The sequence below is a fragment of the Taudactylus pleione genome, unplaced genomic scaffold (genome assembly GCF_031769625.1).
Source record: "Taudactylus pleione unplaced genomic scaffold, aTauple2 ptg000393l, whole genome shotgun sequence".
Lineage (NCBI taxonomy): Eukaryota > Metazoa > Chordata > Amphibia > Anura > Myobatrachidae > Taudactylus > Taudactylus pleione.
Genome location: NW_028284794.1, coordinates 4638310 through 4664946, shown reverse-complemented (window position 1 = coordinate 4664946; position 26637 = coordinate 4638310). Strand labels below are relative to the sequence as shown.

The 26637-nt window shown below is 32.2% G+C and overlaps 11 non-coding genes across 11 annotated transcripts; all 11 read right to left on the bottom strand.

Annotated features, from left to right (window-relative positions):
- Positions 1-2698: 2698 nt before the first annotated feature.
- TRNAW-CCA (transfer RNA tryptophan (anticodon CCA)) lies at positions 2699-2770 on the bottom strand. Its single transcript has one exon. It is a non-coding gene; the product is annotated as a tRNA-Trp (tRNA).
- Positions 2771-3921: 1151 nt separating this feature from the next.
- On the bottom strand, positions 3922-3993 carry TRNAW-CCA (transfer RNA tryptophan (anticodon CCA)). Its single transcript has one exon. It is a non-coding gene; the product is annotated as a tRNA-Trp (tRNA).
- Positions 3994-5143: 1150 nt separating this feature from the next.
- TRNAW-CCA (transfer RNA tryptophan (anticodon CCA)) lies at positions 5144-5215 on the bottom strand. Its single transcript has one exon. It is a non-coding gene; the product is annotated as a tRNA-Trp (tRNA).
- Positions 5216-8204: 2989 nt separating this feature from the next.
- Positions 8205-8276, bottom strand: TRNAW-CCA (transfer RNA tryptophan (anticodon CCA)). The gene has a single exon. It is a non-coding gene; the product is annotated as a tRNA-Trp (tRNA).
- Positions 8277-9427: 1151 nt separating this feature from the next.
- On the bottom strand, positions 9428-9499 carry TRNAW-CCA (transfer RNA tryptophan (anticodon CCA)). The gene has a single exon. It is a non-coding gene; the product is annotated as a tRNA-Trp (tRNA).
- A 1767-nt stretch (positions 9500-11266) lies between these two features.
- Positions 11267-11338, bottom strand: TRNAW-CCA (transfer RNA tryptophan (anticodon CCA)). Its single transcript has one exon. It is a non-coding gene; the product is annotated as a tRNA-Trp (tRNA).
- Positions 11339-12489: 1151 nt separating this feature from the next.
- TRNAW-CCA (transfer RNA tryptophan (anticodon CCA)) lies at positions 12490-12561 on the bottom strand. The gene has a single exon. It is a non-coding gene; the product is annotated as a tRNA-Trp (tRNA).
- A 1150-nt stretch (positions 12562-13711) lies between these two features.
- TRNAW-CCA (transfer RNA tryptophan (anticodon CCA)) lies at positions 13712-13783 on the bottom strand. Its single transcript has one exon. It is a non-coding gene; the product is annotated as a tRNA-Trp (tRNA).
- Positions 13784-14933: 1150 nt separating this feature from the next.
- On the bottom strand, positions 14934-15005 carry TRNAW-CCA (transfer RNA tryptophan (anticodon CCA)). Its single transcript has one exon. It is a non-coding gene; the product is annotated as a tRNA-Trp (tRNA).
- Positions 15006-16155: 1150 nt separating this feature from the next.
- Positions 16156-16227, bottom strand: TRNAW-CCA (transfer RNA tryptophan (anticodon CCA)). Its single transcript has one exon. It is a non-coding gene; the product is annotated as a tRNA-Trp (tRNA).
- Positions 16228-18600: 2373 nt separating this feature from the next.
- TRNAW-CCA (transfer RNA tryptophan (anticodon CCA)) lies at positions 18601-18672 on the bottom strand. Its single transcript has one exon. It is a non-coding gene; the product is annotated as a tRNA-Trp (tRNA).
- Positions 18673-26637: the final 7965 nt, after the last annotated feature.

Here is a 26637-nt window from a genome sequence, read left to right as displayed (position 1 = left end):
CTTTTAAATGTATTGTTACATTACAGACATTTAGAGTTGGCCTTCAAGTAACGTATTCTCTAAACTGGATATTTTTTGTATAATAATTATGAGAACTGATAAGAATGTGAGCTATTTAATGACTATGTGCTAGTGATATAGGTATCAGTTTGAGGTATAATCACATTATTGAAAGTAGATAACAATCTTGGTAATTAGTTTCTAGTATAGTATTTTTGGGCAGAATAGAGCATTTTATCTTCAAAATGATAACTGACCCCGACGTGATTTGGACACGCAACCTTCTAATCTTGAGTCAGATGCGCTACCGTTGCCTCTTATTAAAAGTGATTCGGTAGATTTTCTGGTGGTTTATATTACAAATAGCTCATCTGCTTATGCTAAACCTTGAATTAGGTAGTTGTCAAGCAAACAAGCCTACATCCTTGGTAACAAAACAAAAAGATATGTATTCTGGTTTTTCCTTCAGTGTAGAGTTTTTATGCCTCATAGTATACGTCATGTGAATGGAAAAAGTCATCTTTAAAGTCAAATTGGTACTAAATGTACCTCTAAAAAAGACAAGTGATGGCAGTGATCCAAAATTGATCCAGAAAAGCTAATTGCTTTTAAATGTATTGTTACATTACAGACATTTAGAGTTGGCCTTCAAGTAAAGTTTAATCTAAACTGGATATTTTTAGTATTATAATTATGAGAACTGATAAGAAGGTGAGATATTTAATGACTATGTGATAGTGATATAGGTATCAGTTTGAGCTATAATCACATTATTGAAAGTAGACAACAATCTTAGTATTTAGTTTCTTGTACAGTATTTTTTTGGCAGAATAGAGCATTTTATCTTCAAAATGACAACTGACCCCGACATGATTTGAACACGCAATATTCTGGTCTGGAGTCAGATGCGCTACCGTTGCGCCTCGAGGTCACTTGTTAAATCTGTTTCAGTAGAATTTTCTGGTGGTTTATATTACAAATAGATCATCTGCTTATACTAAACCTTGAATTAGGTAGTTGTCAAACAAACAAACCTACAACCTCGGTAACAAAACAAAAAGATATGTCTGGTGGTTTTTCCTTTAGTGTATAATTTTAATTCATCACAGTATAGGTCATTTGAAAGGAAAAAGTCATCCATAAAATCAAATTGGTACTAAATGTATTGTTAAAATAGACAAGTGATGGTAGTGATCCAAAAGTGATCCAGAAGAGCTAATTGCTTTTAAATGTATTGTTACATTACAGACATTTAGAGTTGGCCTTCAAGTAACGTATTCTCTAAACTGGATATTTTTTGTATAATAATTATGAGAACTGATAAGAATGTGAGGTATTTAATGAGTATGTGCTAGTGATATAGGTATCAGTTTGAGGTATAATCACATTTTTGAAAGTAGATAACAATCTTGGTAATTAGTTTCTAGTATAGTATTTTTGGGCAGAATAGAGCATTTTATCTTCAAAATGATAACTGACCCTTACGTGATTTGAACACTCAACCTTCTAATCTTGAGTCAGATGCACTACCGTTGCCTCTTATTAAAACTGATTCAGTAGATATTCTGGTGGTTTATATTACAAATAGATCATCTGCTTATACTAAACCTTGAATTAGGTAGTTGTCAAGCAAACAAGCCTACATCCTTGGTAACAAATCAAAAAGATATGTATTCTGGTTTTTCCTACAGTGTAGAGTTTTTATGCATCATAGTATACGTCATGTGAATGGAAAAAGTCATCTTTAAAATCAAATTGGTATTAAATGTATTTTTAAAAAAGACAAGAGACAGCAGTGATCCATAATTGATCCACAAAAGCTAATTGCTTTTAAATGTATTGTTACATTACAGACATTTTGAGTTGGCCTTCAAGTAAAGTTTAATCTAAACTGGATATTTTTAGTATTATAATTATGAGAATTGAGAAGAAGGTGAGATATTTAATGACAGTGTGCTAGTGATATAGGTATCAGTTTGAGCTATAATCACATTATTGAAAGTAGACAACAATCTTAGTATTTAGTTTCATGTATAGTATTTTTTTGGCAGAATAGAGCATTTTATCTTCAAAATGACAACTGACCCCGACGTGATTTGAACACGCAACCTTCTGATCTAGAATCAGACGCGCTACCGACGCTCCACGAGGTCTCTAGTTAAATCTGATTCAGTAGATTTTTCTGGTGTTTTATATTACAAATAGATTATCTGCTTATACTGAACCTTGAATTAGGTAGTTGTCAAGCAAACAAACCTACATCCTCGGTAACAAAACAAAAAGATATGTCTGGTGGTTTTTCCTTTAGTGTATAATTTTTATTCATCACAGTATAGGTCATTTGAATAGAAAAAGTCATCCATAAAATCAAATTGGTACTAAATGTATTGTTAAAATAGACAAGTGATGGTAGTGATCCAAAATTGATATAGAATAGCTAATTGCTTTTAAATGTATTGTTACATTACAGACATTTAGAGTTGGCCTTCAAGTAAAGTATTCTCTAAACTGGATATTTTTTGGACAATAATTATGAGAACTGATAAGAATGTGAGGTATTTAATGACTATGTGCTAGTGATATAGGCATCAGTTTGAGTTATAATCACATTATTGAAAGTAGACAACAATCTTGGAATTTGGTTTCTTGTATAGTATTTTTTTGGCAGAATAGAGCATTTTATCTTCAAAATGACAACTGACCCCGACGTGATTTGTACACGCAACCTTCTGATCTGGAGTCAGACGCGCTACCATTGCGCCATGAGGTCTCTTATAAAAACCGTTTCAGTAGATTTTTCTGGTGATTTATATTACAAATAGATCATCTGCTTATACTAAACCTTGAAATAGGTAGTTGTCAAGGAAACAAGGCTACAACGTTGGTAACAAAACAAAAAAATATGTCTGTTGGTTTTTCCTTTGGTTTAGAATTTTTATTCATCACAGTATAGGTCATTTGAATGGAAAAGGTCATCCATAAAATCAAATTGGTACTAAATATATTGTTAAAATAGACAAGTGATGGTAGTGATTCAAAATTGATCCAGAATAGCTAATTGCTTTTAAATGTATTATTACATTACAGACTTTCAGAGTTGGCCTTCAAGTAACGTATTCTCTAAACTGGATATTTTTTGTATAATAATTATGAGAACTGATAAGAATGTGAGGTATTTAATGACTATGTGCTAGTGATATAGGTATCAGTTTGAGGTATAATCACATTATTGAAAGTAGATAACAATCTTGGTAATTAGTTTCTAGTATAGTATTTTTGGGCAGAATAGAGCATTTTATCTTCAAAATGATAACCGACCCTGACGTGATTTGAACACGCAACCTTCTAATCTTGAGTCAGATGACCTAACGTTGCCTCTTATTAAAACTGATTCAGTAGATTTTTCTGGTGGTTTATATTACAAATAGTTCATCTGCTTATGCTAAACTTTGAATTAGGTAGTTGTCAAGCAAACAAGCCTACATCCTTGGTAACAAAACAAAAAGATATGTATTCTGGTTTTTCCTTCAGTGTAGAGTTTTTATGCCTCATAGTATACGTCATGTGAATGGAAAAAGTCATCTTTAAAATCAAATTGGTACTAAATGTATTTCTAAAAAAGACAAGTGACGGCAGTGATCCAAAATTGATCCAGAAAAGCTAATTGCTTTTAAATGTATTGTTACATTACAGACATTTAGAGTTGGCCTTCAAGTAAAGTTTAATCTAAACTGGATATTTTTAGTATTATAATTATGAGAACTGATAAGAAGGTGAGATATTTAATGACTATGTGCTAGTGATATAGGTATCAGTTTGAGCTATAATCACATTATTGAAAGTAGACAACAATCTTAGTATTTAGTTTCATGTATAGTATTTTTTTGGCAGAAAAGAGCATTTTATCTTCAAAAAGACAACTGACCCCGACGTGATTTGAACACGCAACCTTCTGATCTGGAGTCAGACGCGCTACCGTTGCACCACAAGGTCTCTTGTTAAAACCCATTCAGTAGATTTTTCTGGTGGTTTATATTGCAAATAGATCATCAGCTTATACTAAACCTTGAATTAGATAGTTGTCAAACAAACAAACCTACATCCTCGGTAACTAAACATAAAGATATGTCCGGTGGTTTTTCCTTTAGTGTATAATTTTTATTCACGACAGTATAGGTCATTTGAATTGAAAAAGTCATCCATAAAATCAAATTGGTACTAAATGTATTGTTAAAATAGACAAGTGATGGTAGTGATCCAAAATTGATCCAGAAAAGCTAATTGCTTTTAAATGTATTGTTACATTACAGACATTTAGAGTTGGCCTTCAAGTAACGTATTCTCTAAACTGGATATTTTTTGTATAATAATTATGAGAACTGATAAGAATGTGAGCTATTTAATGACTATGTGCTAGTGACATAGGTATCAGTTTGAGGTATAATCACATTATTGAAAGTAGATAACAATCTTGGTAATTAGTTTCTAGTATAGTATTTTTGGGCAGAATAGAGCATTTTATCTTCAAAATGATAACTGACCCTGACGTGATTTGGACACGCAACCTTCTAATCTTGAGTCAGATGCGCTACCGTTGCCTCTTATTAAAAGTGATTCGGTAGATTCTCTGGTGGTTTATATTACAAATAGTTCATCGGCTTATACTAAACCTTGAATTAGGTAGTTGTCAAGCAAACAAGCCTACATCCTTGGTAACAAAACAAAAAGATATGTATTCTGGTTTTTCCTTCAGTGTAGAGTTTTTATGCCTCATAGTATACGTCATGTGAATGGAAAAAGTCATCATTAAAGTCAAATTGGTACTAAATGTACCTCTAAAAAAGACAAGTGACGGCAGTGATCCAAAATTGATCCAGAAAAGCTAATTTCTTTTAAATGTATTGTTACATTACAGACATTTAGAGTTGGCCTTCAAGTAAAGTTTAATCTAAACTGGATATTTTTAGTGTTATAATTATGAGAACTGATAAGAAGGTGAGATATTTAATGACTATGTGCTAGTGATATAGGTACCAGTTTGAGCTATAATCACATTATTGAAAGTAGTCAACAATCTTAGTATTTAGTTTCTTGTATAGTATTTTTTTGGCAGAAAAGAGCATTTTATCTTCAAAATGGCAACTGACCCCGACGTGATTTGAACACGCAACCTTCTGATCTGGAGTCAAACGCGCTACCGTTGCGCCACGAGGTCACTTGTTAAATCTGATTCAGTAGATTTTTCTGGTGGTTTATATTACAAATAGATCATCTGCTTATACTAAACCTTGAATTAGGTAGTTGTCAAGCAAACAAACCTACATCCTTGGTAACAAAACAAAAAGATATGTCTGGTGGTTTTTCCTGTAGTGTATAATTTTTATTCATCACAGTATAGGTCATTTGAATGGAAAAAGTCATCCATAAAATCAAATTGGTACTAAATGTATTGTTAAAATAGACAAGTGATGGTAGTGATCCAAAATTGATCCAGAAAAGCTAATTGCTTTTAAATGTATTGTTACATTACAGACATTTAGAGTTGGCCTTCAAGTAACGTATTCTCTAAACTGGATATTTTTTGTATAATAATTATGAGAACTGATAAGAATGTGAGCTATTTAATGACTATGTGCTAGTGATATAGGTATCAGTTTGAGGTATAATCACATTATTGAAAGTAGATAACAATCTTGGTAATTAGTTTCTAGTATAGTATTTTTGGGCAGAATAGAGCATTTTATCTTCAAAATGATAACTGACCCCGACGTGATTTGGACACGCAACCTTCTAATCTTGAGTCAGATGCGCTACCGTTGCCTCTTATTAAAAGTGATTCGGTAGATTTTCTGGTGGTTTATATTACAAATAGCTCATCTGCTTATGCTAAACCTTGAATTAGGTAGTTGTCAAGCAAACAAGCCTACATCCTTGGTAACAAAACAAAAAGATATGTATTCTGGTTTTTCCTTCAGTGTAGAGTTTTTATGCCTCATAGTATACGTCATGTGAATGGAAAAAGTCATCTTTAAAGTCAAATTGGTACTAAATGTACCTCTAAAAAAGACAAGTGATGGCAGTGATCCAAAATTGATCCAGAAAAGCTAATTGCTTTTAAATGTATTGTTACATTACAGACATTTAGAGTTGGCCTTCAAGTAAAGTTTAATCTAAACTGGATATTTTTAGTATTATAATTATGAGAACTGATAAGAAGGTGAGATATTTAATGACTATGTGATAGTGATATAGGTATCAGTTTGAGCTATAATCACATTATTGAAAGTAGACAACAATCTTAGTATTTAGTTTCTTGTATAGTATTTTTTTGGCAGAAAAGAGCATTTTATCTTCAAAATGACAACTGACCCCGACGTGATTTGAACACGCAATATTGTGGTCTGGAGTCAGATGCGCTACCGTTGCGCCTCGAGGTCACTTGTTAAATCTGTTTCAGTAGAATTTTCTGGTGGTTTATATTACAAATAGATCATCTGCTTATACTAAACCTTGAATTAGGTAGTTGTCAAACAAACAAACCTACATCCTCGGTAACAAAACAAAAAGATATGTCTGGTGGTTTTTCCTTTAGTGTATAATTTTAATTCATCACAGTATAGGTCATTTGAAAGGAAAAAGTCATCCATAAAATCAAATTGGTACTAAATGTATTGTTAAAATAGACAAGTGATGGTAGTGATCCAAAAGTGATCCAGAAGAGCTAATTGCTTTTAAATGTATTGTTACATTACAGACATTTAGAGTTGGCCTTCAAGTAACGTATTCTCTAAACTGGATATTTTTTGTATAATAATTATGAGAACTGATAAGAATGTGAGGTATTTAATGAGTATGTGCTAGTGATATAGGTATCAGTTTGAGGTATAATCACATTTTTGAAAGTAGATAACAATCTTGGTAATTAGTTTCTAGTATAGTATTTTTGGGCAGAATAGAGCATTTTATCTTCAAAATGATAACTGACCCTTACGTGATTTGAACACGCAACCTTCTAATCTTGAGTCAGATGCACTACCGTTGCCTCTTATTAAAACTGATTCAGTAGATATTCTGGTGGTTTATATTACAAATAGATCATCTGCTTATACTAAACCTTGAATTAGGTAGTTGTCAAGCAAACAAGCCTACATCCTTGGTAACAAATCAAAAAGATATGTATTCTGGTTTTTCCTACAGTGTAGAGTTTTTATGCATCATAGTATACGTCATGTGAATGGAAAAAGTCATCTTTAAAATCAAATTGGTATTAAATGTATTTTTAAAAAAGACAAGAGACAGCAGTGATCCATAATTGATCCACAAAAGCTAATTGCTTTTAAATGTATTGTTACATTACAGACATTTTGAGTTGGCCTTCAAGTAAAGTTTAATCTAAACTGGATATTTTTAGTATTATAATTATGAGAATCGATAAGAAGGTGAGATATTTAATGACAGTGTGCTAGTGATATAGGTATCAGTTTGAGCTATAATCACATTATTGAAAGTAGACAACAATCTTAGTATTTAGTTTCATGTATAGTATTTTTTTGGCAGAATAGAGCATTTTATCTTCAAAATGACAACTGACCCAGATGTGATTTGAACACGCAACCTTCTGATCTAGAATCAGACGCGCTACCGACGCTCCACGAGGTCTCTAGTTAAACCTGATTCAGTAGATTTTTCTGGTGTTTTATATTACAAATAGATTATCTGCTTATACTGAACCTTGAATTAGGTAGTTGTCAAGCAAACAAACCTACATCCTCGGTAACAAAACAAAAAGATATGTCTGGTGGTTTTTCCTTTAGTGTATAATTTTTATTCATCACAGTATAGGTCATTTGAATAGAAAAAGTCATCCATAAAATCAAATTGGTACTAAATGTATTGTTAAAATAGACAAGTGATGGTAGTGATCCAAAATTGATATAGAATAGCTAATTGCTTTTAAATGTATTGTTACATTACAGACATTTAGAGTTGGCCTTCAAGTAAAGTATTCTCTAAACTGGATATTTTTTGGACAATAATTATGAGAACTGATAAGAATGTGAGGTATTTAATGACTATGTGCTAGTGATATAGGTATCAGTTTGAGTTATAATCACATTATTGAAAGTAGACAACAATCTTGGAATTTGGTTTCTTGTATAGTATTTTTTTGGCAGAATAGAGCATTTTATCTTCAAAATGACAACTGACCCCGACGTGATTTGTACACGCAACCTTCTGATCTGGAGTCAGACACGCTACCATTGCGCCATGAGGTCTCTTATAAAAACCGTTTCAGTAGATTTTTCTGGTGATTTATATTACAAATAGATCATCTGCTTATACTAAACCTTGAAATAGGTAGTTGTCAAGGAAACAAGGCTACAACGTTGGTAACAAAACAAAAAAATATGTCTGTTGGTTTTTCCTTTAGTTTAGAATTTTTATTCATCACAGTATAGGTCATTTGAATGGAAAAGGTCATCCATAAAATCAAATTGGTACTAAATATATTGTTAAAATAGACAAGTGATGGTAGTGATCCAAAATTGATCCAGAATAGCTAATTGCTTTTAAATGTATTATTACATTACAGACTTTCAGAGTTGGCCTTCAAGTAACGTATTCTCTAAACTGGATATTTTCTGTATAATAATTATGAGAACTGATAAGAATGTGAGGTATTTAATGACTATGTGCTAGTGATATAGGTATCAGTTTGAGGTATAATCACATTATTGAAAGTAGATAACAATCTTGGTAATTAGTTTCTAGTATAGTATTTTTGGGCAGAATAGAGCATTTTATCTTCAAAATGATAACCGACCCTGACGTGATTTGAACACGCAACCTTCTAATCTTGAGTCAGATGAGCTAACGTTGCCTCTTATTAAAACTGATTCAGTAGATTTTTCTGGTGGTTTATATTACAAATAGTTCATCTGCTTATGCTAAACTTTGAATTAGGTAGTTGTCAAGCAAACAAGCCTACATCCTTGGTAACAAAACAAAAAGATATGTATTCTGGTTTTTCCTTCAGTGTAGAGTTTTTATGCCTCATAGTATACGTCATGTGAATGGAAAAAGTCATCTTTAAAATCAAATTGGTACTAAATGTATTTCTAAAAAAGACAAGTGACGGCAGTGATCCAAAATTGATCCAGAAAAGCTAATTGCTTTTAAATGTATTGTTACATTACAGACATTTAGAGTTGGCCTTCAAGTAAAGTTTAATCTAAACTGGATATTTTTAGTATTATAATTATGAGAACTGATAAGAAGGTGAGATATTTAATGACTATGTGCTAGTGATATAGGTATCAGTTTGAGCTATAATCACATTATTGAAAGTAGACAACAATCTTAGTATTTAGTTTCATGTATAGTATTTTTTTGGCAGAAAAGAGCATTTTATCTTCAAAAAGACAACTGACCCCGACGTGATTTGAACACGCAACCTTCTGATCTGGAGTCAGACGCGCTACCGTTGCACCACAAGGTCTCTTGTTAAAACCCATTCAGTAGATTTTTCTGGTGGTTTATATTGCAAATAGATCATCAGCTTATACTAAACCTTGAATTAGATAGTTGTCAAACAAACAAACCTACATCCTCGGTAACTAAACATAAAGATATGTCCGGTGGTTTTTCCTTTAGTGTATAATTTTTATTCACGACAGTATAGGTCATTTGAATTGAAAAAGTCATCCATAAAATCAAATTGGTACTAAATGTATTGTTAAAATAGGCAAGTGATGGTAGTGATCCAAAATTGATCCAGAAAAGCTAATTGCTTTTAAATGTATTGTTACATTACAGACATTTAGAGTTGGCCTTCAAGTAACGTATTCTCTAAACTGGATATTTTTTGTATAATAATTATGAGAACTGATAAGAATGTGAGCTATTTAATGACTATGTGCTAGTGACATAGGTATCAGTTTGAGGTATAATCACATTATTGAAAGTAGATAACAATCTTGGTAATTAGTTTCTAGTATAGTATTTTTGGGCAGAATAGAGCATTTTATCTTCAAAATGATAACTGACCCTGACGTGATTTGGACACGCAACCTTCTAATCTTGAGTCAGATGCGCTACCGTTGCCTCTTATTAAAAGTGATTCGGTAGATTCTCTGGTGGTTTATATTACAAATAGTTCATCGTCTTATACTAAACCTTGAATTAGGTAGTTGTCAAGCAAACAAGCCTACATCCTTGGTAACAAAACAAAAAGATATGTATTCTGGTTTTTCCTTCAGTGTAGAGTTTTTATGCCTCATAGTATACGTCATGTGAATGGAAAAAGTCATCATTAAAGTCAAATTGGTACTAAATGTACCTCTAAAAAAGACAAGTGACGGCAGTGATCCAAAATTGATCCAGAAAAGCTAATTTCTTTTAAATGTATTGTTACATTACAGACATTTAGAGTTGGCCTTCAAGTAAAGTTTAATCTAAACTGGATATTTTTAGTGTTATAATTATGAGAACTGATAAGAAGGTGAGATATTTAATGACTATGTGCTAGTGATATAGGTACCAGTTTGAGCTATAATCACATTATTGAAAGTAGACAACAATCTTAGTATTTAGTTTCTTGTATAGTATTTTTTTGGCAGAAAAGAGCATTTTATCTTCAAAATGACAACTGACCCCGACGTGATTTGAACACGCAACCTTCTGATCTAGAATCAGACGCGCTACCGACGCTCCACGAGGTCTCTAGTTAAACCTGATTCAGTAGATTTTTCTGGTGTTTTATATTACAAATAGATTATCTGCTTATACTGAACCTTGAATTAGGTAGTTGTCAAGCAAACAAACCTACATCCTCGGTAACAAAACAAAAAGATATGTCTGGTGGTTTTTCCTTTAGTGTATAATTTTTATTCATCACAGTATAGGTCATTTGAATAGAAAAAGTCATCCATAAAATCAAATTGGTACTAAATGTATTGTTAAAATAGACAAGTGATGGTAGTGATCCAAAATTGATATAGAATAGCTAATTGCTTTTAAATGTATTGTTACATTACAGACATTTAGAGTTGGCCTTCAAGTAAAGTATTCTCTAAACTGGATATTTTTTGGACAATAATTATGAGAACTGATAAGAATGTGAGGTATTTAATGACTATGTGCTAGTGATATAGGTATCAGTTTGAGTTATAATCACATTATTGAAAGTAGACAACAATCTTGGAATTTGGTTTCTTGTATAGTATTTTTTTGGCAGAATAGAGCATTTTATCTTCAAAATGACAACTGACCCCGACGTGATTTGTACACGCAACCTTCTGATCTGGAGTCAGACACGCTACCATTGCGCCATGAGGTCTCTTATAAAAACCGTTTCAGTAGATTTTTCTGGTGATTTATATTACAAATAGATCATCTGCTTATACTAAACCTTGAAATAGGTAGTTGTCAAGGAAACAAGGCTACAACGTTGGTAACAAAACAAAAAAATATGTCTGTTGGTTTTTCCTTTAGTTTAGAATTTTTATTCATCACAGTATAGGTCATTTGAATGGAAAAGGTCATCCATAAAATCAAATTGGTACTAAATATATTGTTAAAATAGACAAGTGATGGTAGTGATCCAAAATTGATCCAGAATAGCTAATTGCTTTTAAATGTATTATTACATTACAGACTTTCAGAGTTGGCCTTCAAGTAACGTATTCTCTAAACTGGATATTTTCTGTATAATAATTATGAGAACTGATAAGAATGTGAGGTATTTAATGACTATGTGCTAGTGATATAGGTATCAGTTTGAGGTATAATCACATTATTGAAAGTAGATAACAATCTTGGTAATTAGTTTCTAGTATAGTATTTTTGGGCAGAATAGAGCATTTTATCTTCAAAATGATAACCGACCCTGACGTGATTTGAACACGCAACCTTCTAATCTTGAGTCAGATGAGCTAACGTTGCCTCTTATTAAAACTGATTCAGTAGATTTTTCTGGTGGTTTATATTACAAATAGTTCATCTGCTTATGCTAAACTTTGAATTAGGTAGTTGTCAAGCAAACAAGCCTACATCCTTGGTAACAAAACAAAAAGATATGTATTCTGGTTTTTCCTTCAGTGTAGAGTTTTTATGCCTCATAGTATACGTCATGTGAATGGAAAAAGTCATCTTTAAAATCAAATTGGTACTAAATGTATTTCTAAAAAAGACAAGTGACGGCAGTGATCCAAAATTGATCCAGAAAAGCTAATTGCTTTTAAATGTATTGTTACATTACAGACATTTAGAGTTGGCCTTCAAGTAAAGTTTAATCTAAACTGGATATTTTTAGTATTATAATTATGAGAACTGATAAGAAGGTGAGATATTTAATGACTATGTGCTAGTGATATAGGTATCAGTTTGAGCTATAATCACATTATTGAAAGTAGACAACAATCTTAGTATTTAGTTTCATGTATAGTATTTTTTTGGCAGAAAAGAGCATTTTATCTTCAAAAAGACAACTGACCCCGACGTGATTTGAACACGCAACCTTCTGATCTGGAGTCAGACGCGCTACCGTTGCACCACAAGGTCTCTTGTTAAATCTGATTCAGTAGATTTTTCTGGTGGTTTATATTACAAATAGATCATCTGCTTATACTAAACCTTGAATTAGGTAGTTGTCAAGCAAACAAACCTACATCCTCGGTAACAAAACAAAAAGATATGTCTGGTGGTTTTTCCTGTAGTGTATAATTTTTATTCATCACAGTATAGGTCATTTGAATGGAAAAAGTCATCCATAAAATCAAATTGGTACTAAATGTATTGTTAAAATAGACAAGTGATGGTAGTGATCCAAAATTGATCCAGAAAAGCTAATTGCTTTTAAATGTATTGTTACATTACAGACATTTAGAGTTGGCCTTCAAGTAACCTATTCTCTAAACTGGATATTTTTTGTATAATAATTATGAGAACTGATAAGAATGTGAGCTATTTAACGACTATGTGCTAGTGATATAGGTATCAGTTTGAGGTATAATCACATTATTGAAAGTAGATAACAATCTTGGTAATTAGTTTCTAGTATAGTATTTTTGGGCAGAATAGAGCATTTTATCTTCAAAATGATAACTGACCCCGACGTGATTTGGACACGCAACCTTCTAATCTTGAGTCAGATGCGCTACCGTTGCCTCTTATTAAAAGTGATTCGGTAGATTTTCTGGTGGTTTATATTACAAATAGCTCATCTGCTTATGCTAAACCTTGAATTAGGTAGTTGTCAAGCAAACAAGCCTACATCCTTGGTAACAAAACAAAAAGATATGTATTCTGGTTTTTCCTTCAGTGTAGAGTTTTTATGCCTCATAGTATACGTCATGTGAATGGAAAAAGTCATCTTTAAAGTCAAATTGGTACTAAATGTACCTCTAAAAAAGACAAGTGATGGCAGTGATCCAAAATTGATCCAGAAAAGCTAATTGCTTTTAAATGTATTGTTACATTACAGACATTTAGAGTTGGCCTTCAAGTAAAGTTTAATCTAAACTGGATATTTTTAGTATTATAATTATGAGAACTGATAAGAAGGTGAGATATTTAATGACTATGTGGTAGTGATATAGGTATCAGTTTGAGCTATAATCACATTATTGAAAGTAGACAACAATCTTAGTATTTAGTTTCTTGTATAGTATTTTTTTGGCAGAAAAGAGCATTTTATCTTCAAAATGACAACTGACCCCGACGTGATTTGAACACCCAACCATCTGATCTGGAGTCAGACGTGCTACCGTTGCACCACGAGGTCTCTTGTTAAATCTGATTCAGTAGATTTTTCTGGTGGTTTATATTACAAATAGATCATCTGCTTATACTAAACCTTGAATTAGGTAGTTGTCAAGCAAACAAACCTACATCCTCGGTAACAAAACAAAAAGATATGTCTGGTGGTTTTTCCTTTAGTGTATAATTTTTATTCATCACAGTATAGGTCATTTGAATGGAAAAAGTCATCCATAAAATCAAATTGGTACTAAATGTATTGTTAAAATAGACAAGTGATGGTAGTGATCCAAAATTGATCCAGAAAAGCTAATTGCTTTTAAATGTATTGGTACATTACAGACATTTAGAGTTGGCCTTCAAGTAACGTATTCTCTAAACTGGATATTTTTTGTATAATAATTATGAGAACTGATAAGAATGTGAGGTATTTAATGACTATGTGCTAGTGATATAGCTATCAGTTTGAGGTATAATCACATTATTGAAAGTAGTTAACAATCTTGGTAATTAGTTTCTAGTATAGTATTTTTGGGCAGAATAGAGCATTTTATCTTCAAAATGATAACTGACCCCGACGTGATTTGGACACGCAACCTTCTAATCTTGAGTCAGATGTGCTACCGTTGCCTCTTATTAAAAGTGATTCGGTAGATTCTCTGGTGGTTTATATTACAAATAGTTCATCTGCTTATGCTAAACCTTGAATTAGGTAGTTGTCATGCAAACAAGCCTACATCCTTGGTAACAAAACAAAAAGATATGTATTCTGGTTTTTCCTTCAGTGTAGAGTTTTTATGCCTCATAGTATACGTCATGTGAATGGAAAAAGTCATCTTTAAAGTAAAATTGGTACTAAATGTACCTCTAAAAAAGACAAGTGACGGCAGTGATCCAAAATTGATCCAGAAAAGCTAATTGCTTTTAAATGTATTGTTACATTACAGACATTTAGAGTTGGCCTTCAAGTAAAGTTTAATCTAAACTGGATATTTTTAGTATTATAATTATGAGAACTGATAAGAAGGTGAGATATTTAATGACTATGTGCTAGTGATATAGGTACCAGTTTGAGCTATAATCACATTATTGAAAGTAGACAACAATCTTAGTATTTAGTTTCTTGTATAGTATTTTTTTGGCAGAAAAGAGCATTTTATCTTCAAAATGACAACTGACCCCGACGTGATTTGAACACGCAACCTTCTGATTTGGAGTCAGACGTGCTACCGTTGCGCCACGAGGTCTCTTGTTAAATCTGATTCAGTAGATTTTTCTGGTGGTTTATATTACAAATAGATCATCTGCTTATACTAAACCTTGAATTAGGTAGTTGTCAAGCAAACAAACCTACATCCTCGGTAACAAAACAAAAAGATATGTCTGGTGGTTTTTCCTTTAGTGTATAATTTTTATTCATCACAGTATAGGTCATTTGAATGGAAAAAGTCATCCATAAAATCAAATTGGTACTAAATGTATTGTTAAAATAGACAAGTGATGGTAGTGATCCAAAATTGATCCAGAAAAGCTAATTGCTTTTAAATGTATTGGTACATTACAGACATTTAGAGTTGGCCTTCAAGTAACGTATTCTCTAAACTGGATATTTTTTGTATAATAATTATGAGAACTGATAAGAATGTGAGGTATTTAATGACTATGTGCTAGTGATATAGGTATCAGTTTGAGGTATAATCACATTATTGAAAGTAGTTAACAATCTTGGTAATTAGTTTCTAGTATAGTATTTTTGGGCAGAATAGAGCATTTTATCTTCAAAATGATAACTGACCCCGACGTGATTTGGACACGCAACCTTCTAATCTTGAGTCAGATGTGCTACCGTTGCCTCTTATTAAAAGTGATTCGGTAGATTCTCTGGTGGTTTATATTACAAATAGTTCATCTGCTTATGCTAAACCTTGAATTAGGTAGTTGTCATGCAAACAAGCCTACATCCTTGGTAACAAAACAAAAAGATATGTATTCTGGTTTTTCCTTCAGTGTAGAGTTTTTATGCCTCATAGTATACGTCATGTGAATGGAAAAAGTCATCTTTAAAGTAAAATTGGTACTAAATGTACCTCTAAAAAAGACAAGTGACGGCAGTGATCCAAAATTGATCCAGAAAAGCTAATTGCTTTTAAATGTATTGTTACATTACAGACATTTAGAGTTGGCCTTCAAGTAAAGTTTAATCTAAACTGGATATTTTTAGTATTATAATTATGAGAACTGATAAGAAGGTGAGATATTTAATGACTATGTGCTAGTGATATAGGTACCAGTTTGAGCTATAATCACATTATTGAAAGTAGACAACAATCTTAGTATTTAGTTTCTTGTATAGTATTTTTTTGGCAGAAAAGAGCATTTTATCTTCAAAATGACAACTGACCCCGACGTGATTTGAACACGCAACCTTCTGATCTGGAGTCAGACGTGCTACCGTTGCGCCACGAGGTCTCTTGTTAAATCTGATTCAGTAGATTTTTCTGGTGGTTTATATTACAAATAGATCATCTGCTTATACTAAACCTTGAATTAGGTAGTTGTCAAGCAAACAAACCTACATCCTCGGTAACAAAACAAAAAGATATGTCTGGTGGTTTTTCCTGTAGTGTATAATTTTTATTCATCACAGTATAGGTCATTTGAATGGAAAAAGTCATCCATAAAATCAAATTGGTACTAAATGTATTGTTAAAATAGACAAGTGATGGTAGTGATCCAAAATTGATCCAGAAAAGCTAATTGCTTTTAAATGTATTGTTACATTACAGACATTTAGAGTTGGCCTTCAAGTAACGTATTCTCTAAACTGGATATTTTTTGTATAATAATTATGAGAACTGATAAGAATGTGAGTTATTTAATGACTATGTGCTAGGGATATAGGTATCAGTTTGAGGTATAATCACATTATTGAAAGTAGATAACAATCTTGGTAATTAGTTTCTAGTATAGTATTTTTGGGCAGAATAGAGCATTTTATCTTCAAAATGATAACTGACCCCGACGTGATTTGGACACGCAACCTTCTAATCTTGAGTCAGATGCGCTACCGTTGCCTCTCATTAAAAGTGATTCGGTAGATTTTCTGGTGGTTTATATTACAAATAGCTCATCTGCTTATGCTAAACCTTGAATTAGGTAGTTGTCAAGCAAACAAGCCTACATCCTTGGTAACAAAACAAAAAGATATGTATTCTGGTTTTTCCTTCAGTGTAGAGTTTTTATGCCTCATAGTATACGTCATGTGAATGGAAAAAGTCATCTTTAAAGTCAAATTGGTACTAAATGTACCTCTAAAAAAGACAAGTGATGGCAGTGATCCAAAATTGATCCAGAAAAGCTAATTGCTTTTAAATGTATTGTTACATTACAGACATTTAGAGTTGGCCTTCAAGTAAAGTTTAATCTAAACTGGATATTTTTAGTATTATAATTATGAGAACTGATAAGAAGGTGAGATATTTAATGACTATGTGCTAGTGATATAGGTATCAGTTTGAGCTATAATCACATTATTGAAAGTAGACAACAATCTTAGTATTTAGTTTCTTGTATAGTATTTTTTTGGCAGAAAAGAGCATTTTATCTTCAAAATGACAACTGACCCCGACTTGATTTGAACTCGCAACCTTCTGATCTGGAGTCAGACACGCTACCGTTGCGCCACAAGGTCACTTGCTAAATCCGTTTCAGTAGATTTTTCTGGTGGTTTATATTACAAATAGATCATCTGCTTATACTATACCTTGAATTAGGTAGTTGTCAAGCAAACAAACCTACATCCTCGGTAACAAAACAAAAAGATATGTCTGGTGGTTTTTACTTTAGTGTATCATTTTTATTCATCACAGTATAGGTCATTTGAATGGAAAAAGTCATCCATAAAATCAAATTGGTACTAAATGTATTGTTAAAATAGACAAGTGATGGTAGTGATCCAAAATTGATGCAGAAAAGCTAATTGCTTTTAAATGTATTGTTACATTACAGACATTTAGAGTTGGCCTTCAAGTAACGTATTCTCTAAACTTGATTTTTTTTTGTATAATAATTATGAGAACTGATAAGAATGTGAGTTATTTAATGACTATGTGCTAGTGATATAGGTATCAGTTTGAGGTATAATCACATTATTGAAAGTAGATAACAATCTTGGTAATTAGTTTCTAGTATAGTATTTTTGGGCAGAATAGAGCATTTTATCTTCAAAATGATAACTGACCCCGACGTGATTTGGACACGCAACCTTCTAATCTTGAGTCAGATGTGCTACCGTTGCCTCTTATTAAAAGTGATTCGGTAGATTCTCTGGTGGTTTATATTACAAATAGTTCATCTGCTTATGCTAAACCTTGAATTAGGTAGTTGTCATGCAAACAAGCCTACATCCTTGGTAACAAAACAAAAAGATATGTATTCTGGTTTTTCCTTCAGTGTAGAGTTTTTATGCCTCATAGTATACGTCATGTGAATGGAAAAAGTCATCTTTAAAGTAAAATTGGTACTAAATGTACCTCTAAAAAAGACAAGTGACGGCAGTGATCCAAAATTGATCCAGAAAAGCTAATTGCTTTTAAATGTATTGTTACATTACAGACATTTAGAGTTGGCCTTCAAGTAAAGTTTAATCTAAACTGGATATTTTTAGTATTATAATTATGAGAACTGATAAGAAGGTGAGATATTTAATGACTATGTGCTAGTGATATAGGTACCAGTTTGAGCTATAATCACATTATTGAAAGTAGACAACAATCTTAGTATTTAGTTTCTTGTATAGTATTTTTTTGGCAGAAAAGAGCATTTTATCTTCAAAATGACAACTGACCCCCACGTGATTTGAACACGCAACCTTCTGATCTGGAGTCAGACGTGCTACCGTTGCGCCACGAGGTCTCTTGTTAAATCTGATTCAGTAGATTTTTCTGGTGGTTTATATTACAAATAGATCATCTGCTTATACTAAACCTTGAATTAGGTAGTTGTCAAGCAAACAAACCTACATCCTCGGTAACAAAACAAAAAGATATGTCTGGTGGTTTTTCCTGTAGTGTATAATTTTTATTCATCACAGTATAGGTCATTTGAATGGAAAAAGTCATCCATAAAATCAAATTGGTACTAAATGTATTGTTAAAATAGACAAGTGATGGTAGTGATCCAAAATTGATCCAGAAAAGCTAATTGCTTTTAAATGTATTGTTACATTACAGACATTTAGAGTTGGCCTTCAAGTAACGTATTCTCTAAACTGGATATTTTTTGTATAATAATTATGAGAACTGATAAGAATGTGAGTTATTTAATGACTATGTGCTAGGGATATAGGTATCAGTTTGAGGTATAATCACATTATTGAAAGTAGATAACAATCTTGGTAATTAGTTTCTAGTATAGTATTTTTGGGCAGAATAGAGCATTTTATCTTCAAAATGATAACTGACCCCGACGTGATTTGGACACGCAACCTTCTAATCTTGAGTCAGATGCGCTACCGTTGCCTCTCATTAAAAGTGATTCGGTAGATTTTCTGGTGGTTTATATTACAAATAGCTCATCTGCTTATGCTAAACCTTGAATTAGGTAGTTGTCAAGCAAACAAGCCTACATCCTTGGTAACAAAACAAAAAGATATGTATTCTGGTTTTTCCTTCAGTGTAGAGTTTTTATGCCTCATAGTATACGTCATGTGAATGGAAAAAGTCATCTTTAAAGTCAAATTGGTACTAAATGTACCTCTAAAAAAGACAAGTGATGGCAGTGATCCAAAATTGATCCAGAAAAGCTAATTGCTTTTAAATGTATTGTTACATTACAGACATTTAGAGTTGGCCTTCAAGTAAAGTTTAATCTAAACTGGATATTTTTAGTATTATAATTATGAGAACTGATAAGAAGGTGAGATATTTAATGACTATGTGCTAGTGATATAGGTATCAGTTTGAGCTATAATCACATTATTGAAAGTAGACAACAATCTTAGTATTTAGTTTCTTGTATAGTATTTTTTTGGCAGAAAAGAGCATTTTATCTTCAAAATGACAACTGACCCCGACTTGATTTGAACTCGCAACCTTCTGATCTGGAGTCAGACACGCTACCGTTGCGCCACAAGGTCACTTGCTAAATCCGTTTCAGTAGATTTTTCTGGTGGTTTATATTACAAATAGATCATCTGCTTATACTATACCTTGAATTAGGTAGTTGTCAAGCAAACAAACCTACATCCTCGGTAACAAAACAAAAAGATATGTCTGGTGGTTTTTACTTTAGTGTATCATTTTTATTCATCACAGTATAGGTCATTTGAATGGAAAAAGTCATCCATAAAATCAAATTGGTACTAAATGTATTGTTAAAATAGACAAGTGATGGTAGTGATCCAAAATTGATCCAGAAAAGCTAATTGCTTTTAAATGTATTGTTACATTACAGACATTTAGAGTTGGCCTTCAAGTAACATATTCTCTAAACTTGATATTTTTTGTATAATAATTATGAGAACTGATAAGAATGTGAGTTATTTAATGACTATGTGCTAGTGATATAGGTATCAGTTTGAGGTATAATCACATTATTGAAAGTAGATAACAATCTTGGTAATTAGTTTCTAGTATAGTATTTTTGGGCAGAATAGAGCATTTTATCTTCAAAATGATAACTGACCCCGACGTGATTTGGACACGCAACCTTCTAATCTTGAGTCAGATGTGCTACCGTTGCCTCTTATTAAAAGTGATTAGGTAGATTCTCTGGTGGTTTATATAACAAATAGTTCATCTGCTTGTGCTAAACCTTGAATTAGGTAGTTGTCATGCAAACAAGCCTACATCCTTGGTAACAAAACAAAAAGATATGTATTCTGGTTTTTCCTTCAGTGTAGAGTTTTTATGCCTCATAGTATACGTCATGTGAATGGAAAAAGTCATCATTAAAGTCAAATTGGTACTAAATGTACCTCTAAAAAAGACAAGTGACGGCAGTGATCCAAAATTGATCCAGAAAAGCTAATTTCTTTTAAATGTATTGTTACATTACAGACATTTAGAGTTGGCCTTCAAGTAAAGTTTAATCTAAACTGGATATTTTTAGTGTTATAATTATGAGAACTGATAAGAAGGTGAGATATTTAATGACTATGTGCTAGTGATATAGGTACCAGTTTGAGCTATAATCACATTATTGAAAGTAGACAACAATCTTAGTATTTAGTTTCTTGTATAGTATTTTTTTGGCAGAAAAGAGCATTTTATCTTCAAAATGACAACTGACCCCGACGTGATTTGAACACGCAACCTTCTGATCTAGAGTCAGACATGCTACTGTTGCGCCACGAGGTCTCTTGTTAAATCTCATTCAGTAGATTTTTCTGGTGGTTTATATTACAAATAGATCATCTGCTTATACTAAACCTTGAATTAGGTAGTTGTCAAGCAAACAAACCTACATCCTCGGTAACAAAACAAAAAGATATGTCTGGTGGTTTTTCCTGTAGTGTATAATTTTTATTCATCACAGTATAGGTCATTTGAATGGAAAAAGTCATCCATAAAATCAAATTGGTACTAAATGTATTGTTAAAATAGACAAGTGATGGTAGTGATCCAAAATTGATCCAGAAAAGCTAATTGCTTTTAAATGTATTGGTACATTACAGACATTTAGAGTTGGCCTTCAAGTAACGTATTCTCTAAACTGGATATTTTTTGTATAATAATTATGAGAACTGATAAGAATGTGAGGTATTTAATGACTATGTGCTAGTGATATAGGTATCAGTTTGAGGTATAATCACATTATTGAAAGTAGTTAACAATCTTGGTAATTAGTTTCTAGTATAGTATTTTTGGGCAGAATAGAGCATTTTATCTTCAAAATGATAACTGACCCCGACGTGATTTGGACACGCAACCTTCTAATCTTGAGTCAGATGTGCTACTGTTGCCTCTTATTAAAAGTGGTTCGGTAGATTCTCTGGTGGTTTATATTACAAATAGTTCATCTGCTTATGCTAAACCTTGAATTAGGTAGTTGTCATGCAAACAAGCCTACATCCTTGGTAACAAAACAAAAAGATATGTATTCTGGTTTTTACTTCAGTGTAGAGTTTTTATGCCTCATAGTATACGTCATGTGAATGGAAAAAGTCATCTTTAAAGTAAAATTGGTACTAAATGTACCTCTAAAAAAGACAAGTGACGGCAGTGATCCAAAATTGATCCAGAAAAGCTAATTGCTTTTAAATGTATTGTTACATTACAGACATTTAGAGTTGGCCTTCAAGTAAAGTTTAATCTAAACTGGATATTTTTAGTATTATAATTATGAGAACTGATAAGAAGGTGAGATATTTAATGACTATGTGCTAGTGATATAGGTACCAGTTTGAGCTATAATCACATTATTGAAAGTAGACAACAATCTTAGTATTTAGTTTCTTGTATAGTATTTTTTTGGCAGAAAAGAGCATTTTATCTTCAAAATGACAACTGACCCCGACTTGATTTGAACTCGCAACCTTCTGATCTGGAATCAGACGTGCTACCGTTGCGCCACAAGGTCACTTGCTAAATCTGTTTCAGTAGATTTTTCTGGTGGTTTATATTACAAATAGATCATCTGCTTATACTATACCTTGAATTAGGTAGTTGTCAAGCAAACAAACCTACATCCTCGGTAACAAAACAAAAAGATATGTCTGGTGGTTTTTCCTTTAGTGTATCATTTTTATTCATCACAGTATAGGTCATTTGAATGGAAAAAGTCATCCATAAAATCAAATTGGTACTAAATGTATTGTTAAAATAGACAAGTGATGGTAGTGATCCAAAATTGATCCAGAAAAGCTAATTGCTTTTAAATGTATTGTTACATTACAGACATTTAGAGTTGGCCTTCAAGTAACGTATTCTCTAAACTTGATATTTTTTGTATAATAATTATGAGAACTGATAAGAATGTGAGTTATTTAATGACTATGTGCTAGTGATATAGGTATCAGTTTGAGGTATAATCACATTATTGAAAGTAGTTAACAATCTTGGTAATTAGTTTCTAGTATAGTATTTTTGGGCAGAATAGAGCATTTTATCTTCAAAATGATAACTGACCCAGATGTGATTTGGACACGCAACCTTCTAATCTTGAGTCAGATGTGCTACCGTTGCCTCTTATTAAAAGTGATTCGGTAGATTCTCTGGTGGTTTATATTACAAATAGTTCATCTGCTTATGCTAAACCTTGAATTAGGTAGTTGTCATGCAAACAAGCCTACATCCTTGGTAACAAAACAAAAAGATATGTATTCTGGTTTTTCCTTCAGTGTAGAGTTTTTATGCCTCATAGTATACGTCATGTGAATGGAAAAAGTCATCTTTAAAGTCAAATTGGTACTAAATGTACCTCTAAAAAAGACAAGTGATGGCAGTGATCCAAAATTGATCCAGAAAAGCTAATTGCTTTTAAATGTATTGTTACATTACAGACATTTAGAGTTGGCCTTCAAGTAAAGTTTAATCTAAACTGGATATTTTTAGTATTATAATTATGAGAACTGATAAGAAGGTGAGTTATTTAATGACTATGTGCTAGTGATATAGGTATCAGTTTGAGGTATAATCACATTATTGAAAGTAGATAACAATCTTGGTAATTAGTTTCTAGTATAGTATTTTTGGGCAGAATAGAGCAGTTTATCTTCAAAATGATAACAGACCCCGACGTGATTTGGACACGCAACCTTCTAATCTTGAGTCAGATGCGCTACTGTTGCCTCTTATTAAAAGTGATTCGGTAGATTCTCTGGTGGTTTATATTACAAATAGATCATCTGCTTATACTATACCTTGAATTAGGTAGTTGTCAAGCAAACAAACCTACATCCTCGGTAACAAAACAAAAAGATATGTCTGGTGGTTTTTACTTTAGTGTATCATTTTTATTCATCACAGTATAGGTCATTTGAATGGAAAAAGTCATCCATAAAATCAAATTGGTACTAAATGTATTGTTAAAATAGACAAGTGATGGTAGTGATCCAAAATTGATCCAGAAAAGCTAATTGCTTTTAAATGTATTGTTACATTACAGACATTTAGAGTTGGCCTTCAAGTAACGTATTCTCTAAACTGGATATTTTTTGTATAATAATTATGAGAACTGATAAGAATGTGAGTTATTTAATGACTATGTGCTAGTGATATAGGTATCAGTTTGAGGTATAATCACATTATTGAAAGTAGATAACAATCTTGGTAATTAGTTTCTAGTATAGTATTTTTGGGCAGAATAGAGCAGTTTATCTTCAAAATGATAACAGACCCCGACGTGATTTGGACACGCAACCTTCTAATCTTGAGTCAGATGCGCTACTGTTGCCTCTTATTAAAAGTGATTCGGTAGATTCTCTGGTGGTTTATATTACAAATAGTTCATCTGCTTATGCTAAACCTTGAATTAGGTAGTTGTCAAGCAAACAAGCCTACATCCTTGGTAACAAAACAAAAAGATATGTATTCTGGTTTTTCCTTCAGTGTAGAGTTTTTATGCCTCATAGTATACGTCATGTGAATGGAAAAAGTCATCTTTAAAATCAAATTGGTACTAAATGTATTTCTAAAAAAGACAAGTGACGGCAGTGATCCAAAATTGATCCAGAAAAGCTAATTGCTTTTAAATGTATTGTTACATTACAGACATTTAGAGTTGGCCTTCAAGTAAAGTTTAATCTAAACTGGATATTTTTAGTATTATAATTATGAGAACTGATAAGAAGGTGAGTTATTTAATGACTATGTGCTAGTGATATAGGTATCAGTTTGAGGTATAATCACATTATTGAAAGTAGATAACAATCTTGGTAATTAGTTTCTTGTATAGTATTTTTGGGCAGAATAGAGCAGTTTATCTTCAAAATGATAACAGACCCCGACGTGATTTGGACACGCAACCTTCTAATCTTGAGTCAGATGCGCTACTGTTGCCTCTTATTAAAAGTGATTCGGTAGATTCTCTGGTGGTTTATATTACAAATAGATCATCTGCTTATACTATACCTTGAATTAGGTAGTTGTCAAGCAAACAAACCTACATCCTCGGTAACAAAACAAAAAGATATGTCTGGTGGTTTTTACTTTAGTGTATCATTTTTATTCATCACAGTATAGGTCATTTGAATGGAAAAAGTCATCCATAAAATCAAATTGGTACTAAATGTATTGTTAAAATAGACAAGTGATGGTAGTGATCCAAAATTGATCCAGAAAAGCTAATTGCTTTTAAATGTATTGTTACATTACAGACATTTAGAGTTGGCCGTCAAGTAACGTATTCTCTAAACTGGATATTTTTTGTATAATAATTATGAGAACTGATAAGAATGTGAGTTATTTAATGACTATGTGCTAGTGATATAGGTATCAGTTTGAGGTATAATCACATTATTGAAAGTAGATAACAATCTTGGTAATTAGTTTCTAGTATAGTATTTTTGGGCAGAATAGAGCAGTTTATCTTCAAAATGATAACAGACCCCGACGTGATTTGGACACGCAACCTTCTAATCTTGAGTCAGATGCGCTACTGTTGCCTCTTATTAAAAGTGATTCGGTAGATTCTCTGGTGGTTTATATTACAAATAGTTCATCTGCTTATGCTAAACCTTGAATTAGGTAGTTGTCAAGCAAACAAGCCTACATCCTTGGTAACAAAACAAAAAGATATGTATTCTGGTTTTTCCTTCAGTGTAGAGTTTTTATGCCTCATAGTATACGTCATGTGAATGGAAAAAGTCATCTTTAAAATCAAATTGGTACTAAATGTATTTCTAAAAAAGACAAGTGACGGCAGTGATCCAAAATTGATCCAGAAAAGCTAATTGCTTTTAAATGTATTGTTACATTACAGACATTTAGAGTTGGCCTTCAAGTAAAGTTTAATCTAAACTGGATATTTTTAGTATTATAATTATGAGAACTGATAAGAAGGTGAGATATTTAATGACTATGTGCTAGTGATATAGGTATGAGTTTGAGCTATAATCACATTATTGAAAGTAGACAACAATCTTAGTATTTAGTTTCTTGAATAGTATTTTTTTGGCAGAAAAGAGCATTTTATCTTCAAAATGACAACTGACCCCGAGGTGATTTGAACACGCAACCTTCTGATCTAGAGTCAGACGCGCTACCGGTGTGCCACGAGGTCTCTTGTTAAATCTGATTCAGTAGATTTTTCTGGTGGTTTATATTACAAATAGATCATCTGCTTATACTAAACCTTGAATTAGGTAGTTGTCAAGCAAACAAACCTACATCCTCGGTAACAAAACAAAAAGATATGTCTGGTGGTTTTTCCTTTAGTGTATAATTTTTATTCATCACAGTATAGGTCATTTGAATGGAAAAAGTCATCCATAAAATCAAATTGGTACTAAATGTATTGTTAAAATAGACAAGTGATGGTAGTGATCCAAAATTGATCCAGAAAAGCTAATTGCTTTTAAATGTATTGGTACATTACAGACATTTAGAGTTGGCCTTCAAGTAACGTATTCTCTAAACTGGATATTTTTTGTATAATAATTATGAGAACTGATAAGAATGTGAGGTATTTAATGACTATGTGCTAGTGATATAGGTATCAGTTTGAGGTATAATCACATTATTGAAAGTAGTTAACAATCTTGGTAATTAGTTTCTAGTATAGTATTTTTGGGCAGAATAGAGCATTTTATCTTCAAAATGATAACTGACCCCGACGTGATTTGGACACGCAACCTCCTAATCTTGAGTCAGATGTGCTACCGTTGCCTCTTATTAAAAGTGATTCGGTAGATTCTCTGGTGGTTTATATTACAAATAG